The sequence below is a fragment of the Mesitornis unicolor genome, unplaced genomic scaffold, assembly GCF_000695765.1.
Source record: "Mesitornis unicolor isolate BGI_N332 unplaced genomic scaffold, ASM69576v1 scaffold12741, whole genome shotgun sequence".
NCBI lineage: Eukaryota > Metazoa > Chordata > Aves > Mesitornithiformes > Mesitornithidae > Mesitornis > Mesitornis unicolor.
The window spans coordinates 62,115-84,207 of NW_010164587.1; positions in this window are offsets into that span (position 1 = coordinate 62,115).

A 22,093-nucleotide genomic window follows, 5' to 3' on the forward strand; every position below is an offset into this window, starting at 1 on the left:
TTATTTAACTGTTTTTAAGTCTTTTCTCTTTGGTTATTTGTTATTTTCCTCGGTTCTCATTTGTCATTCCCACTAACCCTTATTCTCACAGAAGCACTGGTTTACTTAATCTTGTAGCTACCAACTGCCTATTTTACCTCCCAGTCCTTTGTTTCTTCTCTTGCTTATAGGGACGATAGGATGTATTTCTTAACTCTTCCAACACAGTCACTGTTTTGCAAGAGGTACCAATTTGGCAAGGTTAGCGTAAGTTTAAAATGCTTTAATGTGATTGTCTAGATTGTAGTGGAGAAAAACCAATATTCAGTGAGCAAGACTGTCTTGGAAAGCTCCTTCACATACATACGAGTGCTTCACATCTTAGCCCATATTCAGCAACTTTGTTTGTGTTTTCTCTTGGGCGAAAAATTTACTGTATCAGTGCTTTTATGTCACAAGAATGAATTGAATTCGTACCCTTTAGTGCAAACAACAATAGACAGAGTGGTAACCTAGTGGAAAACAAATAGACGCTCCGTCCCTTTTGGGGATTCAGAGAGGTTCAGAAAGATGGAGCTGACGGTAGAGAGGTGGCAGATAAAAACAGGCCGAAGCAGGAAAGAATCCTGCGGTCATTTATTACCATGCCATCTTCATAGTGTTTGCTGAACCAAGGTGCAGAGTAATGATTCAGACAAATGATGTTAATAATAATAGCTGGCCCTTTGGCAAAAATGGAATACCTAGTATTGCAGCATGAGACCTAATCAGATTCTCCAAAACTTGCTTCAGACCGATAGAATTTTTTGTCATCAGGTTTTCTGTCAATTGGTTTGCCTTGGATACTGTATTTTTAACGGAAACGAAGCGATAAGCACTTATTTTCCATCAGGGGAAAAACTCCAGGATTTTAAATATTATTGCGTTTAATGTATAGTTTAAAGCTAGTTTTAAAAGATTGTGTTATTTCTAGTTTATTTTTGGATTTTGAACTGTTAAAATCAGTAGTATCTTCAAGATACTTCTAGTAATCACTTCATCACATTTAGAAACTTTCTGGAGTTCATTGTATTTTTCTTTTTCACATAATCAACAGAGAATTCACCTTATTTATTGTAAGTGAATAAGAGCAAGTATGCTTGACAGTGTTTTTTGTTGCACACAGAGCATCACCAGTAAAAGTGAGCTCCATATGAAGCCTAGCTGTGGATCTTAAACAAGGGGTAGTTGTTAATACTGCTGATACAATTAATTGCTTTGATCTGTTGTTAGGTATTTGTACATGAAAGAACATTTTCACCCAAAAAAAGCTTACTAACCATTTTGTACTGTTCAGACATGACATGGTTTTGTTATTCTTTTTAATAATACCTGCAGTTTTTAGGCATATAGGTTGCAATTATTTTTATTAGCTGCTGTTTCGTTAACAACGTAACCAACATCTGTTTTAATCTAAACATCATCAGACTTATTAATTAGGTACATTTTGGCATCAATTTATCACACATGCTTTGACACTTTTGATACTTGAAGCATAAGCTATTATGTGTAATGAAAAAAAAAAGTATGATTTGGAGTCAGTGTTATACATCATCTGTAGGGGACAATTATGTTGGCATGTGGGAGGTTAATGTACACACTCTAGATTTCTTTGCTTGATTTGCTGTTTTCTTCTTCATAACTCTAGGTAAACAGTTTGTGCTGCCATTTAATGCACAGGTTAAGTGTAGTTGCAGGCTATTATACATCATTAGAGTAAGTAATATTCAGCTGTGGAAGAAAGATGGAAGCTTTTCACTTGTAGCCACTTGGACATTTCATTTTTCATCTAGTATGCCACTGCAAAAATTAGTTGTGGCAGGCCTGATGTAATTTATAGCCTGGTATCCTGAAATTAAGCAATGAATCACACCATTTTGGCTGATTAGAGTTAATGCATTTTTCCCGATGACATATTTTGTAAAACAATGCAGTTTATTTTAAACTTTGCCTTATCAGACCTAGTCATTTCTCACGTCAACCTGTGCAATGGATTGTACCATGTCCAGTGCAGTCCATCACCAGATTTCTTTTGGCATTGTATTGTAGTTCTCTTCCAGCTTAAAGGGACAGCCTCTCCTTTTTTTCCTAACTGTTTCACTAGAAAACATCAACTTTCCTCTCCCTCCATCCCCCACCCTCCATTCTCCAACCAGACAATTCGGAAGCAAAACACAGAGTAACACAATTCAATGCAGCTTGATTGAAAGTGCAGGGTGTAATGATCAAGCGAGTAGAGACCATTGGATTGTGCCTTAGGCCTTCACACTCTGGGTCTGGTCAATAACAAATTTATTACTAATCAAATCCAATAAATACAAAACAGCATACATTTATTTTTATTTGGCACCTAGCTGGTCACAGAATAATAATAAAACAGGTAAGTCGGAGCCTGCCTTTAGGAAGAATGTGCCATAGCCGATGCGTGCTGCTCTTAAAGCTCCTGTACGTTACGAGCAGACAGTGAGTCCCCAAGAAGCCTTGTTGTACACGCCTGATTACCAGTGGGCATTGTGTCCCACTTGCCTCTGGAATATATTAATGATACCAGCCCTTGAGTTTGGAGAATTCTGTTAGCTAAGATACTTTGCGATAGGGAGAGGTATCACTGCAGAACAGGATCTATAGGTATTAGTGCCAAGAAGAATAATGTCTTCCTTGCCCTTTCTCCTGGGTTATTGCATGGGTTATACAAAGATGGGATGAGTTAATAGAAAACAAAGAAACTAAAGGTGGGTGGGGAGGGGAGCGGAAACAACAGCATAGCTGAGATGTGAAATTTACAGTGGCCAAAATTAATGCACGACTGTTCTTTTCTTCCCAAAGTACTAACATGCATAAGAGCACATGACATAATCATTGCAGGCATCTTACACCATCGACACGGACAAACAGCGCATAGGCAATGTAAAGCTGAAATTCAGTATCCAGGACTTCCGTGTATTCAGATATTTTAATATGTTTGTGCATGAAATTTAGCTAAAACTTCTCGGTGCTGCAATTTGTTCCGCAGACACATTCTGAATTACAAAGTGTATGCCAAAGATACAAACTGAATAAAATGATTGGGAATCTTCAGCAATAGGAAAAGTGCAGGTTATGTAGCTTGAAAGTCAGGTAATGGAAAAATTCCTTCTTTCTTAGCTGCTGGAGTCCCTGTGTTTTTGAATGGTTTATGGAAAAGCCAGCAACAGCCTGCAACATGTAGGAGAAAAAGGCGGCGCACCTGCAAGACTCCAGCCTACCTTGTTCACACCCAAGATAGGAGAAAATGATTTATTATCTGTCCCTTGAATTTCTCTGAGCATTCTGTCTAAACTTTAAAAGCAGATTACATTTGCGATTAAACCTTAACAAATGTTGTTTTAACTAGACTGCAATATATGTTATTGACAACAAGCTTTTTTTCCCCTGAAAATAACATTGGTGCTTAGGCATGCAATTTACAAAAATGACAAGGAAGGGTGGTACTTTTCCCAAGGTGAATGTGAGTTGACTGATTAGCTGGTATTTTAACTTAGATTCTTGCAAATTACAGACATAAGAAACCCTGCAATTTATATGTATTTTAGAAGTGAAAGCTTTAATCCCATGATTCATGAAAGCAAAGTGGTAATAATTTAAGTACCATATTTTATTTATCCCTCAGAGTTGTCAGCTGATACCAGAAGTATTCTCACTATTTTTGGGTTGCTGCCTTTGGCCACCTAATTGCTTCTTAGGAAGTAAGAGGGAAATTGCTTATATAACTACATGGATTGTCTTTGGCAACGTCAAGCCAAGGCATCAATCAGTCCATCTGGGTAAAATCACAAGCTGACTCCGATATTGCTAAATATTTATACTGTCAAATACACACAGACATCCAGATGAAAAGAGGCATTCATTAGGAATGCTCCAGCTTGTCAGTTTAAAGATGTAGATTAGAGCAAAACCTCCCACTATGGTACTGAGTGCTCAGGAAAAGTCTATATTTAGCCATTCTGAGCAATAAATATCATCATATTGCCTCATTTAGGTAAATAGAGAATAAATATTGTCAAGATGATCTAGAGATAATGTAAACAGATCCCTGTTCAGAGTCTGTGTTACTAGGGTAAATTCCAGGACATTGGTGTGCTGCTGATGCTTTTTGGTTTAACCCTTTTTCTTAATCGCATTCCCCTCCCCTTTACAGTAACAGTAAGATTTGTTCCTTGCAGATGAGAAGGGAAGGAGCGGGGGGGGGAAGATAAGGTAGAGTTTCTTTTTAAACAAAAGGTGATTTCAAATTCTGAGTTATTACATTAATTAGTAGTTTTGCTCTAATATTTTCTTGGTGCTGCTAGAGGCAGTGGTGGCTGCTGCTGCTTCTGCTTCTGGAAAATACAGATATCTGTAGCAACGCTGAAACTCATTCCAGAGTTTAACACGGGAACTGACAAAGCCCATCAGTCAGAAGAACATCACGGCTCTGAGGTTAAGACATGATTTCAAGAGTACACCCTGTTAAGACTCGTAGTGGAATTTCTTTTATAGCACATTTTTTTCTGTGATAAGATGGGGCATATTGTAAGAATAACCCATGAAAGATCAGTACTTCAATGAGAACAAAGTTACTGTCCTGCTTCAAAGTGGGTGGCTTGTCCTGACAAATTAAGAGTAAAATCTGTTCACTATACTATATACATAAAAAAGATAGCAGAAGAATTTTTTTACAATTTGGAGAAGGCCTGTGCCTCCCTCCATAGAACTGGCACCTTGGAAGTTACATACAAGGAGAGTGGTGACTGACATCAAAGTTTTAGTTAATTACACTAGATGATTTTTTAGATTAATAATTAACATCTCTCTTTATAACTAAATATCTGTAATTAATCAGCAAATCATAATGTGGAGACTAATTAACTTCAAACTCAAATCTTAACAGAAAATCCATATTACTATCCAGCATCATTAATTACTCTCGTAACCAAAGTTATTCCTCATGGGATTTGACATAAAGCTTTGTAGGTTTATAAACCAAGCTATTATCACAAAAAAAAACATTCTGAAAGCGGCTTCAAATAGCATTACAGATAACTAAAGTATTAGATTGGAAATTTTTCATTTTGTCTGTATTACATTATCAATAATCCACTCACTGAAGAGGGGTAAGTAACTAGCAGAGTAGACTTCCCTTCTCACTATGTGTATGTGATTTTTTTGTTGTTTTTTTGGTGGTATTTTTCCTTTTGGAGCTACAGCAGTGATTTCTGTCAGAAGATTCATTTGTCAGCGTCTTTTAAAACTATGCCACACTTTCCAGCAGCTTTTGCTGTGGTGCTATCCATGCTAGTTAACTGTTTAAGAAATGAATTAACAGCCATTTATGTCCTAGCGTTATTCGCAAGAAAGTACCAAAAAAATAAAGGGTTGAGCTTTAAGATACAGAGAAATCTTTAGCTGTTGATTAGTTGGTGATCAAGGGAAAAGAAGGACAAAGTACAGCTGTTATGCCAAAAAATATCACCCCAAACAAATCCTATTTTAATTAGCATGGACATCACAACTAGAAGGATTTGGAATGTGTTCATTTTAATTTTTAATAAACAAGAAAGCCAGTAATACCATTGTAGCACACTGAAATCCCTTAGCTGTTTTACATTTAGAGAGTTAGGAGTTAAAATTGTGTCTAAAATCCACATTTCAATTATTTTATCACCTAATCTTCCAAGTGCGCACATCCGATACTGTTCTTTTGTGTGGCAGCTGTAAAAATCGTAAGCAATTTTTACTGTCAAGAAAACTCTGAATAAATAGAGGCTGTTAACTTAGGCAGATATCTGAGGTTATTTGGTGGCAATCAAGAACTCACAGCACTTCAACTAATGGGTTATGATCAGAAACTGTTCCTAATAGCCAGCTAGACGGATCTGAATATGAAGATTTCTATAATTTTGTTGTCAGCTTGTGATGTACTCTAGTGCTAATTATTTGGAACAATTATGTTTTCCTAATAACAAAAGAAGAAGCAGTGAATTAAGCAGGCTTACCTTCAGATCTTTAGATAACAGTTTAAATGCACTTGCCATTAAGAAATAACATTTCTTTTTCCTGTATGGAACCCTAATTATTGAAGATGCTTGTCTTTTAAAATCTACTTCTTCTACTTCTTTTAAGGGTGTTCAATGTGTCAGTTTACACTGATGACTTCAGTAACTAGTATTTTCTCAGTCTTAGGTTTATGCCTGTACCTCCCATAGACTGCTTACTTCATTTGGTTATTCAAAAACCATAATTAGTGCAGTAATTAACATGTGGATCCTTCAAAGGAAGACTGTTAGAATCATGGGACGTCTCTCATCATTCTTACTGATGTATAGATGATAAAAAGACTTAGGTTGAGGTGACAACAGGATTTGTATTACTGCACATTATCTGAGCTGCAGGGAAATTCAGACAGGACTGTGGTCCATGGAGTCTTTCCTTTTGAAAAAAGTAATTATCCACACTGTTTCTATAATGTAACTAGGTGTTATCCTGCATTTGCAGCTGTCAAATCATTTGTTATAAAACCATTATTTTATACCTTATGAATACTTGAAAGTTTGGGGGGTTGCACATTATCTTTTAACTAATTACAGAAGTGGGGTGTAGCAATAAAAACAACAATAACAGCAATTTATATAAGCATAACAGATTCATCCTTGACAGATTATTTCAGAGATGTTTATGATAGTGTTGATACAGTTGTAAGGTTACATCCATAAAGAAAAGACCCAATTTTGTTTTATTTATTTTCCCTGAAGAAAATGTGTTTGTTTGTTGGTTGGTTGGTTGAAGATTTCAGATAAGCTGAATCTGTTGCATTTTTAAGCCACAGTAAATCAGCTGTTGGTATGTGAGCGTCTGTATGGTTCACAAAAATGCATTCCAGTGTTGCTCTGAGATGCTTATAGCTGATGTTTTCAGCTTCGATATACAGTGTTTTAAATTAGCACATTAAGGAATTTCCCATTCTTTCATTCAGCCTTTAACTTTCTGTAAGTAGTGATCCTCTTTTTCACATTCACTGACATATGCCAGAAAAATTCAGTATTTTACCCTACAGGCAGCCCACGGGACTGGGATGAAATGGCCTCTATACATAGGGTATGACTTTATTTGCTAAAGAGGTTATTTGAAAAAGCCCTTAGGGTACTGCTGCCCTTTTGTCCCTCAAACTAGTAGGGGGAAAAGATATAAAAGGAACTACACAGTAATCCCTTGTAGACAGGTGACCTTAAGCCAATTCTATACTGTAAGATTTTTTCCATTTAAACTCAAAACAAACAAAGGAGAAAAGCAAATTGCAAGTTTTAATCTGGTGCAGAAATATTGCAATATGTATTTCTGTAAATGGCTATCAAATACTGACAATTTTAACTGCAAATTCATAACATTTAGTATGTTCCATATAATTTAATTCAATGTTCTGTAGACAATGTGTGCTATATTCTATCAAAAATAGCATCTGAGGACTGATGGAAATAAACACACCCCTGTTTATTTCAGGTAACCTGTTTAGGATTTTACTTTCCTTATGAGTGTTTAAATCCTGCAAGCATAGCCAAGCATAATTAACCAAAGTATACAGCCCTTCTGATTCCAGTAACAATATTAACATATTAAAAATTAGTCAACAACAGGACCCACTGGAAAAACCAGCAGTCACTTTGTCCTTTGAAGTTTTTTTTTCTGTCCTTCTTGGAGCTGGCCGTTGATTGAAGTTAACAGAGCTACAGTCACACTATATCAGAGTTATCACAGGGTCATGGTCCCACTGCAGTTGCACCATTTTTTGATGGTGTGTTTGGTATTTCAACCTGCGTTCATCTGTGATAGTTTTTCAATGAAAGCCACCATATTATTCTTTATGTGATGCAGTCCTCTGTTATTAAATAAGTACCATCCCAATTAGATACTGCTTTTCAGTAGGCAGTCTTCAAAATACCATTATAAATTATGAACAGCAGCTCTGAACCCACTTCAGGAGAGCCTCTAATAAGTCATAGGTGTGACATCACTGAGCACTGTAATTAATGGGTGTTATGCCACTCCCTTGACTTATGAGCTTTTCAGAGGCTTTTAATTACTTTTGAGTTTAAGCCATTCTGGCAGAATTTTGAAGGACCTCCGACGGGAGCCTATTCTGAATGAAGCTTTTCTAGTGACATTAGCAAGAAGAGCCACTCCGGTGGCTGAAGGAAAATGTTTCAGCCATTCTTCACGCCTGGTGGTCTAGAGGGAGGTTAAAGGAAACAGCTTCTGTCGACTGCTGCAGGCACTTAGTTACTGTGTTCCCTGTCTGTATCTGGGGAGGAGCTGTGAAAATCGTGGTCAAATCCACGTACTGTATAAAATAAAAGAGAGAAAAACATCTGAAAAGCCTAGAATGGCTTGAAGGGTTATCATAATGTCATCAAGCTGATTTTGGGTATAGAAAAGCCATTGTTTCACATGTGAGTGCAGACTTCATGTAACTGATAAAGTAAATAGAAAAGAAGAAATGCCATCATTTATCACTTATCAAGAATAAGTTATAAATGATCACCAGTTAACCAACATTTAAAACTATATTCTTTAATTGACAAAACCCAATAGCAGAATTTCACCCCTCATACATGCACACACACCAAAATGCACATATCATAATGTTAGGTTAACTCAGGTGTAAAGCTTTGTTCTCTAAACAGCTGAAGCTTCCTGTCATTGTTTAAATGCACAAAACACACATATTTCTCCATATGTTGGCACCATATTGGTGTTATCACCACAGCATTCCCTCCTTTTCAGATGATCTTTTGTTATAACGTTTATTTTTGTGAGGCAAATAAAATATAGTAAATGTAAACCAATTATTTAACCAAATTACTTTGATCGTGGGAAACTGACAATTAGCGTTACAGCTTCTCAGCAGTGAAATCCACACAATAGAGCAGACGGTGATGTTCTGTACTGCAGTGTAAGTCAATGTAGCGCATTTATTTTGTGTAGCAAGCTGTGAGAGAGGAGAAGTGCAAGAGACAAGTCCATTTTGGTGAACTATTATTCTGTATCTAGGCTTTGTGTTGTAAGTTGTTTAGCTTTTCTAATTGACTGTTAATATATTGCGACAACTCTTCACAGAAACCTTGATGACTGATGTCAACACTTAAAGCATATATATGTGGGTATGAGATGATCAATCAATCAATCAGTGGATGTGTTAGAGACTTGACAAACTACCATTTGTAATTTTGATTTCTAGTAAATGTTGATGACAAACAGGTTAGCTCAGTTACCTATAATGATTACCCACTTTAATAGTTCTACCTTTTGCAAATGGATTGGGTGGGGGAAAGTATTAAAATTATATGCACCGGTACACCCACATGATTTGGGTTTATTTGCAAAGCTTGAATGCATCAGCCCTGCCATGAAATAGCTGTGAGTTAGGCGAGCATTCTGGGTATTGTCATGCAAATGAGGCCACCAAACATACCACTTTGCCTCAAAATTGCTCAGCAGTGACAAGTAGCTTTTAAAACTGGAGCAGGGTTTTCCAAGCTAAGTGGGCAACCCTGTATATCCTCTGAGATCCACTTTCTAAAATAAGCGCCTGTATATGAAGTCCTAATTCCACATCTGAGTGCTAAGATTGGCACTTACTACGTACAGGTACATCTCATTTTAATGCAGATTAAGGTGGTCCTTTATGCTTGAGGATTGTGTTTCTCCCACATTCATACAGTTAAAAAAAAAACAAAACACAAAAAAACCCAAAAACCACAACAGTAGATGCACATAGCACTGAGAAGTCGAGTTTGACCTGGTATTCAATGACTCTTAAAGCCAAGTTTTCATGATATATCACTTCAACCAGTACAAATTTTAATTCATTCTACATCAGGTTCTCAGCAGCACTCAGGAACTTAGCCAATAGGTCATGAGGAAAAAACAAGTCTTCACCTGCCTCATGGTTCATAGAAAATATCCATAATCAGAAGCTATTGCAGTCTAGCTTCAGAACCAGTTTCAGAATTGATAGGAAAATGTGAGACATTTCTCTTTGTAACAAAACAAGTCCATCCCAAATGCTGCTGTTGAGTTAAATATTTCCACTCATGTATCTCTGGCCTCAGAAGCAGAAGCTTTCCTGCGACGCCTGGTTCAAGTTATGGCTTTCTGGTGTTCGTTGCAAATCTAGATGGTACTTGGATTCTACAAACTTAATTGCCTTTAGACTGTCCCAACATATAAATCTCTAAATATTCTGGTTTAAATTACCTAATATTGGTGTGAATGGAATTAAAAAAAAAAAAAAGAAAATTAAAAACAAAAATAATGATTTTGAGAGAGAGCTGTTGCAATTGCCCTTAATCTTTTTGTTGTGTGTTAGATACATTGTCTCCCAACCTCTGTTGGAGCTGTTATTTAAGTAAAACTTGGTATTACATTTCCTTTTATTATAAGTGCTATTTATACACAAATTGGAGCCAATCGTGATACAGCAAAGAACTTTATATGCTGCATAGATTGTGCAGCAAAATAGTGCATTATCAGCATTACATGCCTCGGTAAGGAATGTTTTGCAGTTTTAAATCTCATCATTATGAGTAAAAATTTAGTATCTAGACATAGAGATTTGACTTGAAACTTTTGAGCTAGACTGTTATCATCTAACTGAAAATGAAAACTTGTTCATGATAATTTGACAAGGGGGGATTAATGGAAGACCCACACTATATATACTGTTTAAATGCAACTCCGTATCGGCTAGAACATGGCTAAATTAATTTTTGCTGGCTTGCTATAGGACAATCCCAGAAATATTTGGCAAGCCGTTGCCCTACTGCACTTAAACCCCTTGCCTACAAACATGATGCAAAGTGAAGGTGGTGGGAGTTTCATAAAAATGAAGCACATGGTGTGACAGACCCATCTGTGCCAGCTCTATAAAACAAAAGTGCCCAATTTTATCATCATTGCCTTTTGTTCTCCACAACGCTATTCACACGGCAGTTTTATGAATGCTCGCTGGTGGAGTCTGTAAGCCTCGATTTATCTGACTGCTTCCTCTTCTGCACTGCCTGTTCCTAGTTGCATTGCAGGCTTCCCTTTCCCCATGCTTTCCTCTCCTTTCCTGGCCCTTTGCCCCCAACAAATCCGAGTTAGAACCTCCTAGCGATTTTCCAAGGTTCTGGGCTCAAAGACTAAACTAATTTGTTTTTGAATTGCAGATCAAACATAAACTGCAAAGAAGCATTTAATCAGTTAGAAGAAGCAAGGGTATGGCTTGTTTAAGTCCTAGAATCCATAAACCTGTAATGATTTTATTATATTGGTGTCAGTTTTCATTATTTTCATGAATGGGTATTCCCTGCTTAATGCACAATATTTGCATCTGATGAACCAACGAGTTTAAACATGGTTTGTTTTAATGCTTTGTGAATTTGCATTCAAATTCATCAAGAGTAATTCTATTTGAAATCACACAGGGCTAAACACAGTGGTTGCAAATTCATTTGAATTGAGATGCCAGAATCAGCCCATTAATCTACAAATCTACAATAAAATTTCTGTATGGTTGGTGGGCTCTTGTTCTGTTTTTTCACGATGGGCCAGAGGGGATACCAAGTGGGCGCATGGGAGGGGAAGTGTTCGGGGAGGTGGTGATAAATTGACCAAGAGGGAGTATATCTTTGTTATGGAAACTGGCCTGTGAAAGGAACATATGAAAGGCCAGAGACCATGCAACTTGAGGCCGTTGCAGGAGGGGAAAGGAGGTCTCTCTGATAAGCAGGTTTGGTGATATTTAGAACGATGGAAGTTGTCATCAGCACCTTCCATTCGGTCTGCAGAGCATCAAAGTTCACGCAGAGCTTGGAGCAGCGCTGGGGCCTGCAGTTAGCATTTTAAGTCCTCTTGCTAAATACTCTGTTAGATTGGATTTTTCCGTGGTCTCTTGTTAAAAGGAATGTACACATGCAGCAAGGTTCATCCCCAACAGAAATGGGCTCATTTTGGGAGGGGTGGAAAAATTATGGCAAACAGTGCTTCACTTCTTGATGGCTGCAGCATAAATCTGTACTTCTTTCAGCACCTGGAAAATTGTTTTAATTTCTATGTTCTTAAGTATACTGAATTGTCTGAAATTAAGATCTTTGTTTAAGCTGGTAGTTACCAGTTTTGAAGGCATATATATCATTGCCTGAGAGTGCAAAAACATGTATGTATGAGAGGGATTACTCTGTGAGAAGAAGGATTTATCAACAGCATTCTTAAATGTAATGAAGGTTTTTGATGAATGTATTTAAAAAACTACAAAAATGTATAGTTATACATAATATACTTTAGCATTGTAAAAGGAATATAATGTATTTGAATAGATGATAATTCAAATAGAATTCAGCTGATACTTTTGAACGTGTTCATACAGTCATTTTCTTTACTTAGAGTCAGGTTACTTCAGTCTGAGAGATATATTTGGCAGGGAGCAAAAGTGATTTTTAGCTAACTTTTTGGCTGCCTGCCTTTCTCAGGGACAAGCAGTGCTGTTTTGGCCCTTGTAAAGCAGAAATTAAGGCATCTACGTCCCTGTTTTAAATATGTCATAAACTGGGGCTAAGTGAAGGTCCAACTTGGAAAAGCATTTAAGCCTGTGCTTAGCTTTAGCTATATGCTGAATTCCCAAAAGCTTAACAACTGGTCCCTTCTTATGCACCTGCAAGAACTGTGCTGATCAGGAAGTCTACCATCTGACATCTGTGAAATGAGCTGGTAGACTTGAGTCTTTTTCATAATGAACCAGTTTCCATCTCATAAAATTCTGTAATTGCAGATGGTATCAGTGGACACCTATGACAATCTCAGCAGAGATTGCAGCCCGGCATTCTTCATCATAGGATCCATGGACACTGAACTCCTCTCTGCTCATGAACATGGGGTTGATTCATTGACAGAGCATTATCAGGGAAATTGCAATGATGTGACTAGTGCTTCTGTGTGGGTAAATGGAGTACCTCAACTCTTGGAGTTGACAATAAGCTCTTCTAAGAAATTATAATTCTGTGATTAGGACATAAAGCTGGGACTCAGTGCACCTGGGAATTCTTATGTGATCCTGGCAACACACTTTTTGTTGTTTTTCACTTCTCTACCTGAAAAGCTAGAAAAATGCTTTTTCATTTCATGGTGTTATTTAGTGGTAAATATATTACTAATTGTGAGCAATTCAAGAGATAAAGTTTCAGAAGCACATGGCTAGATAAAAGCATTAAATGCGTTTTGTCCAGTTTGCATTTACATGTGCTTGTGTCTAGCACTAGTGGAATGCAGGCCAATTTTATTTTGCTTCCTAATTCTGCATTGAGAAAATTAGCTTTAGGCACACAGAACTAAAAATCTTGCATAAAATTCACTCTATTGTGAAAGAGACCTAAAAAATAACATGTGGAAGAAGCAGCATGTTAATTTTGGACTTCTTTTAGATACTAGTATAACTTTTGTTCTGCCTTTGTACATTTTCATATGTGTATTTTCTTTTCAGAAAGAAAATACTATCATTGAAATAGCTTTAGGGTCTTTTGATTTCAGGAGAAGCACCTAAATAATGTTCTAAGGGTACTTGGAAACACACACAAAGAAATGGTGAACCTCAACATGTTTTGGAGCACTGGAACATATACCAAAAGATCTCCAAGTAAGTCCCACCTGGGACTCATAGCAGCTGTTTCAACCTGTGATGCCATGGGCTGCTCAGAAGCTCTTTAATCTACACATCTTTGAAAGGACAGACCACAATGAGTCCTCCTCTGTGTTTTGTCTGTTAGGTGCCAGAAGTTAGGAAACTGTTAGTTCACTAACTACGGTAGCTGAAAACAAGAGTAAGAAGTATTAAAAAAATGGCAGCTGAAAAAAGTGTCAGCAGGAGCTGTTAGTTTCTCAGTGTTTTTGAAAATCAGATCTTCCAGGTATCTATCTCCAGGCTGCTGCGGTTTTTTTTTTTGTGGGGGTGTTATCTGGTCTCTGTCTTCTTGTATATCACAGGTTTTACCACTTTCACAAAAGTGATCACAGCTTCCTCTGAAATTTTGTCTACTACACTGGAAAAAGTGAACTAAGTTCCAGCAGTAGTAAAAGTGCTCGGGGTCCACTTATGTTCCCACTAACAATGCTGTAGCAGTTCCTATGTAACAGCAGAATAAGTGCATTCACTGCGCTGTGCATCATGCTACAGACAAGTGTACTAGGAACTATGGTGATTTTAAACCATTTGGCATCATTTAATTAACATGCTTTTAAGCATTATTTGGCTTTAGTTGTAGACAGAGATATATAATAAATCTTGGAACAAGTGCTATCAAAAGAGCTAAGTGGCATTTAAAATATATTAGAAAAATGTGATCTCTAATAAGTTTTAAAATATTTCCTCTTTTTCTAGTCTAAATTGGATCTTGGGAAGGAAAAATTAAGAAGAGCTAATGAAATGACCTGACAGATTGGCAGGGATTGTTTACTAGTCCATATTTGAATGGGATTCATGCTTCATCTGATTGACAGTCATTGCAAATTCTTTGGCTTTTTAAGACTTAAGGCGCCACAGTCTTGGGTGAACTTTAGTTCACAATGGAGTTGTTTACAAAAGTTAACTAAGTAGTTAAGGGACAAAAATTTTCCTCCCTCTTCAGCATTTGCAGAACATGTAGGCGGAATATGTCCACTTAAACCTTCAATATTTCCATGCAAGTCAGCCTCCTAATCATTCTTGTTTCGCTGTTCTGAATATTCCTTAGTCGAGATCTCTCCCCTAGCGAGGTCAAGACATAATTCAGTTCTGTCTGTACCAGAACAATGTGCAGCAGACGTGCCTTTGAATGTGCAATTAAAAATTGCTTTGGCCTGCTTTCTTTTCCTGTTTTACATTTTCATAAAGTCATATGCAATTTGATGAACACTGTCATTCTTTAAATTTCTTCAGCATTACAGTTCTCAAGGGACTTTTCTCTCGTTGAATGTCATTTTTGCATATTTACTTTCTCCACAAGTGCTAGTATGCAGTGCACAAGTTGAATCTTGCATTCTTATTTCTGTATTTACTGATGTTACATCCTGTTTTTCTTTGTAATGATGTTAACACTTCCTCCTAATTTAGTATTAACTCCGTGTGCCATCTAAAAGCTGTTGATGCCTACCTCTAGCTAAACAGCAATTCAGGTAGTTTTGTCAACAGAGTAGTAGGAAAATTATTCAGATCTTGAAAGCACAGTGTTGCAGCTGAGTGGAAGCAACTCAAGACAGGAGCTTCTGAGCACTTTAGGCAGAGCTGCAACCATTTCATTTGCACTTCCCATGCAGTCCTGGCCCACAAACCATTTTAGGAATCCCTGCATCAGTAGTGCTCAGCCATGGCTCAGAAAGCACCACTTTTGGTGTCTTCTGTCTTGTTTTGTCTACGTACAGCCCAGTGCCTTCTAACACTGGAAGTGGAAGACAGCTCATTTAAGTACTACTGTATCAGTAGCGCTAGAAATCTATTTCTGCCAGCAGCAGGGTCAATTATATGAACAGTTCTTCCTTTGAAGACATGCTGGAAACATGCTGCTTCCATCCGTCACCAGAGGTGAAGCATGAAAAGAAGACTTTGGCACAAACTTGACCCTTGAAAGTGGTATGAAAGAGTTACCCATCTCTCCAGCCCCAACTTCCCATCCCACTTCCCAGAACCAGCATGTACCCCTGCTTCACGCTTCCTAAGTAATCCTAGCATTACTGTGACACTCTGAGCTGAAAAATCAGCATCTTTTCTGATGATCAGAATTTTGGCCATGATAAGCCTTGATGGTGCCAATGGCTCGGCAGGAGTGAGGAGCCAGCAGAGAAGAAGGCCTCTGGTGCACCTGGACCACTTATAACCAGCCTAAATCCCTCCATCTCAGATATTGGATCCCATGCACCAAGACTGGCTTTTGGGGTGGGAAATCTGGTGTCAGAAGCTTGGAAACTGCCTTCATAATTAATTAAACTTATGCCATGTGTCAGTTTGGGGACAGCTGATCCTATGTTGTGGTTACACGTGTAAGGCTGCAGCATCTAATCTGTTGTTTTTTTCAAAACACAGATTGCATGACCTACAGCTTTCAGATTAAATGATCATAGCACTCCTTTGCGGCTGTAGATCTATTGCAAAAATATAGAAATATTTTTAGCCACTGGCAATACATTTGGTGCTATGAAAGCAAAGAAACAGATCTTTCTCCACTGAAACCATGTGCAAGTTAAACCCATGAAACCTCCTTCCCTTGTTTTCTTCTGAAACTGGTGGTAATGCCCTCTTTGTCTCACTGTACCAGGCTCTACCATTTGACGAGATATATGTCACTTCTCCAGGTTTCTTCCTATATTCTAAAGCAGGTGAGAGAGAAAAAAGAAAAATATCAATTGTATATCAGTGTCCACAGAGAAAGCTTCAAAATTGAGTTATGAAGCTTACCCTTTTTACCAAAATTAACTGATCTCATACTGGCTAGCATAGCTCCTTCTTCCTGACAGTTTATTTCTTGTAACCATATGAATCAGGGCTTGTTCCAGTATGATTTTGATAAAGACCACAAAAGACAGTACACTCATCTCCTCCAATGCTTCGGATATTTAAATTGAACTTTTTTTTTTTTATAAAATAGTGCTTTACTTCTTAGATGACCATTAGCTTTTTATATAGACTCCATCCCATAGACTCCTGACACCTTGCATGCTGAGAAGTCCTGTCCTTGAAGTTACTATAGTGCACAGTGGTCAGAACTTACCGCTGATGTTTTGTTAGCATTTACTAGCAACGTCTTGGCAGAGGGTGACCTCTAGTACCATCTCTAAACATTTTCAATTTACAGACTCAAGAATTTTTGCTGTCTTCGCCTCTCATTCTTTTGAAGAGGTCAGCCCTTTACGAATTTGCCACAAGAAAGAAGTTCAAAATGTCCTATATACTTAAACAGTGTAATAGGAATATAGCCACAATGAACACACAACATACAATTCATTTTAATATTTATAGAAGAAATTCACATTGTTTTAAGTGTACACAAGCAGCTGCTGTCATTTGGCTATGAGCAGATGTTAGACCTCCGAAAGCTTCGCTGATAATTAAAATACTAACAGTTAGTGTTTTACCCCAGCTGCAGGTTCTGTTTACTGTAAATTTGATTTTAATGGTGCCTCTGTGCAGTTATTGAATAGAGGTTTGTTTTCCACTATACATACAAAAGTGTCTACAATGAAGACAAATGGTTATTTCCAGTAATTTACTCTGGAAAGATATGAATATACACTGTAACGTAGTTGAATTTATAACTGAAATCCAGATATGACTGTCATATTGGAAATGATAGTTTCTACTATCTTAACTAACAAGAAGAACTAGGGAAACTTGCTATGTCTTATTATTCCCAAGCATCCCCCCCGAAAACTGCTGTGTTTTTAAAATGGGTTGAGATGTGCCCTCGAGCAAAGAACAGGTGCTCCTTTTTACTGAATGGGTGCATAAATCAGAATTAATAAATACAAGAAATCACGATACTCGTATTTGATGGGCATGCAGATGAATATAATTTCTGCTTGATCATGTAATAACATGATGTTTTATTTTAGGTATCCCTTACAAGTGTCTGTTCTCTCTAGTGCATATATGTACATCAAACGTTGGGGAAGGCCAGCCACTTTCAGAATTGTTAATCCCAGGGGCCTGATTATGCAAACACAATGCATAATGCAAGCTACCATGTTTAGTCCCTTTGAGACTATTGAGGCTAACTATGGCAGTAAGCAGTACTCTTGATAAATAAATGTTTAAAAGACCAGGATCTAAATGCATATAATCTAGGGGAAAAAAAAAAACCAACAAAAAAAAAACTCTCACTGAGATAATAATGACAAAAAGGATTTTTTGGGTTTTTTTTGCCAAAATAGTTACTGTCTGGGACTAGACCTGTTTCAGAAATCTAGATCATTTTCCTTATGAACAGTGCTAGTGGGTTTTTTTTCCTCCTGATTTTTTCATATTAGCGTTCATATTATTTTTCATATTATCTTACATGTTCTGTCTGCCTGGAAAACAGAAATCTACTTTTGACCTAGCAAGACTAGTACCTCTTGAAACTGGGATTCATATTTAGAACTGCTAAAAATATACTTTCCAGTTGCATCATGGGGGATGAAACAGAAAAAGTGCATCCGTGTAGTATCAATGTCAGTTGTTCCCAAACTGAGGGCCAGAGTTGCCTTTGAAGCTGGACTGCCAAGAAATGTCCAGGCTGGCTATCCTCATCTCCAGCTGCTAAATTGCATGAGAAGAGCTGGCTAAAATACTCCAAATACTTCCCTAATGCTGCTCGACCGTGTAGGTAATTGCTGTATATGCCACAGTGAGGATTCTGCTCACATGTAGGACTTGAGGAGTCAAGCCTGCATGGTGGCAAATGGGTAAAGAGTAAAAGTAGTCCAGAAGAAAATGGATTACTGTGAAGGTTGGGCAGTTGTAAAATCTGCACGTTAACACTGTACATGTTTGCCATGATCAGTGGGAGTTTTGGTATGTATATTTTTTGTTTGCATAGTTTCTGTAACACTAGGTTCTATATTGTTCATTTTTGACCTTGAGCACAGGAGAAGAGAAACTGAAATTTTTCACAGAAGGCCTTTTCCCAAAGGTTAATTGGACACTGGAGAGAATCTAAACCAAACCAAACAAACTGCCTATACACCCTAACTCAGCTGAGCTATTTGTTTTGGTGGTTGTTTTCTCTTTTGTTTCTTTTTTGTTGCTGTTGTCATAGTCCTCTAAGGTGTGGGAGGTAAAAATAGCAAGCAGAAAATTTCAGTCTGTTTTTCAAAAGAAAAAAAAATAAATTACAAAAATATTTTCTTTTACATTTTAAGGAGGCTAAAAGGACATCTGCTGCTTTGTTTAAGATACCTGAAAGGTTAAGACTTCATCCTTTATTCAAGCAATTCTTAGAAGACCTTGAAGTTTCCAGATATGATTGAGTGGTTAAGGAAAAAGGTAGAAGCCAAGGATGCTTTGAGTTTCAGCACTGAAACATGACATTACTGGATTTTTAAGTATAAAATGAACTATGAACATTATTTGGGGATTGTTTTTGTTGTTTAGTTTTCTTTTTAGAGTACCAATATACTGAAAGTAAAAACCTTGCTGCATTGGTATCTCGAGACTTAGGTATCTTGTGTCAATGGTGGATTTTTTAATGTATTTTAGGGAGAGACTGGTTAAGTCCCCTATAGATATACTTTTTTCTACTGCTTTACAAATATTTGCTGCCTTTGTAATTGTAGTAGTTCTGACAGAGCCACTGTGGCTTGCTGATTTATTTCACTTCTTGCTTTGACCCATCCTATTTTTTTTCCTTCAGCAGAAGACATGAATGAGCCTTTACAACCTCTTATTTAGTAGCTCAACTGGCTGGTTTGGAAAATGCTGGTCCTTGCATTGCTCACACATAAAAACTTTACAAATGAGAAAGATTAGTTTTTACTATGGTTAAGGAACACAGATCTGAAAAATGTGGCTTATTATTATGGCCTCTGAAAATCAAGGAAATCCCAAAGTTATGACATTATGCCACAGTTCTTAGACTGCACTTAATTAATTAGAGATCATTACAAAAATAATAACAAGAAAAAAGACCAGAAACTTGGAGCTTGATCAAGGCCTAAATTGTTTCTTTATGCATTTGAGTGGTGGACTTACTGTACCATTCAAAATATGTTACAGTCATGTAGACAATAACTTTTAAAATTAAAAAATCGGTTGCTCATTCAAGCGATGTTCAGTAAAATTTGTTTTTTCTATATCTTTTAAATTCCTTGAAGATTGTATTTAATTGAAGGAAAAGGTGTTTCTTTGCATTCACATTATTTAATATTCATTGAATTTTAGTTGATACCAAATACTCCTGTGTGTCAATAGATATCATACCTAATCGCCAAAGTATGAAAAATTAGGTGCTTCTGAATTGGGTGCTATAAATCAGGCCTCCTAGAACTTTTGCAGAAAAGGAAAAATAGCTGGTTTAAGCTTGCTGTGTAAATGCAGATCATTTCCGTCGTCGTAATAGATTATTTCATTTATGACTTACTGCTTTGTCCTAAAGGTGCTCCTTGTGAAGGATGTCCTCAGCCTAGCCTCACCATGCACAACCGCTTGCTACAACTTTTGGGGAAGGGTTAGAATTCTAAAGAGGCTGCTGGCGGAGAGAAAAGTGGTGCTTTACATATAATATTAGCCCAGACTTTCCTAACGCATTACGCATTTCTTTCTGAGACAAGTCTCCTTAATGCCATCTTTATCTGCTACACGATGCATGAAATCTACTTTCTGTTTTAGAACTGCGGCTGACCCCCGACCCTGCGAGTGGCGCCACAATGTGACCTTTCTATTGTCATCAGCTTTCATTCTCCTGAAAATTCTATGAATTTTTATTACAAGTTTTTTTAAACCAAGCTGAGGCTTCAACAAATTACTTGACACAGATGAGATGAAGTTGTTGAAGTAGTGTTAGATAAGTTTTACAGCCAGCATGTGTGCTGCTGAACAGTACAAAGCCAGTGTCCTACAATGTCATACACCAGTAACTGCTGAGCCTACTATTGGATAAATACATCATTTTATGGAACATTGATTGTTCTATAAACCCAATGGAGTATTATGCTCTATGATCAAACCATTTAGATTGTGTGTAGAGCACAGAAAATGCCATATTCAGGATGGTACTAAAAGTGCCATTTGTGTATTTTATGGATGTCATTACGGGGGAAACTTCTCTCTGTAGGCCCTGTTTACTGCAAAATTTTTTAGTCTGTAATGACATTTTTCATTCACAACGTATGCCTTCAAGAGAGGGGGCCCTTGTTTTATTTGTTTCATTCGAGTTTACTGCACGAATCCTGTACATTTTAATTAAATGTAAGCTTAACAAAAGAATAAGGTATTTATTCTGTGGGGAACAAATGATGACAGTAACAAAAGAATAAAACAGACACACAAAAGAAAGTCAGGTATTGAGTAAAAGAGAGGGGAAAAGGTACTAAGCCCTATTTGTAGTTTCCCAGAAGCACATTAAACATCAAAGCATTTCTTTTAGCCCCATTTCGGGAGTTTGTGGTCTCTGAGAATTAAAATAACTTGCGAATATGGATTTAATGTCTAAAAAATCCTGACATTTTCAAATAAAAAACTAACAGTCGCTCAGGACTCCAACTGATAAATAATGGCTCTGCTGAAATGACAGACTTCTTGGAAAGAAACCAATTCTGTGATCATTGCACCCTTAGATATGAAACACCTCTTTACAAATTGTCTGAATATGAGCTCTCGTATCATTATATTTTGTCATTTTAATGCCTATTTGTGTATCTTTTTAATTTGCAATGACATGCAATCAGCAACAAGTCCACTTTTCCTAATATTAATATGGGCTTGTATTGCAGCTTATGTTTGCCATGTCAGCCAACACTTAGCCCTTCTCTTTACCCGTTTTTAAAAGAGGGCAAGAGCCAGGCTGGATTTAGTAGGACAAGATGATTTGTTGCTACATACAGTCCAATAATGTGACATGTTCCTTAAATACATAAAAATTCCTACAAATGTTGTGTTGGATAGCAGTGCTCCATTATAGAAATCCACTGTTCCAAAGTCGAAATAGCAGCTAAGCCTCAAAATATGTTGTTTTCTAAATATCTTCCCTACTTGGCTTTTCACTGCTAAAACAAAAGAAAACCAGTAAAATCTGCAATTCATATTTACCATGAAAAATCACTAAAATTGAAGTTGATGTTCCCAGTAAATTCTTGGTCATAGTCCAGTTAAAATTTAAAGTTACAGTAGATTCACATTAGTTTAAATGACACTTGAACTTCTACACAGCTCAACATTAATTCATTATAGCTGAAATGGAAGAATCTTCAGTGGGTGAATCTTTTACAATCTGATTGAGGCTGTTACATTTTATAGGAGCCATTTTTCAAAGCAGTACTGACAGCACTCCAAGTTATTAAATTGCTGAATCAAAAGATGGACCTG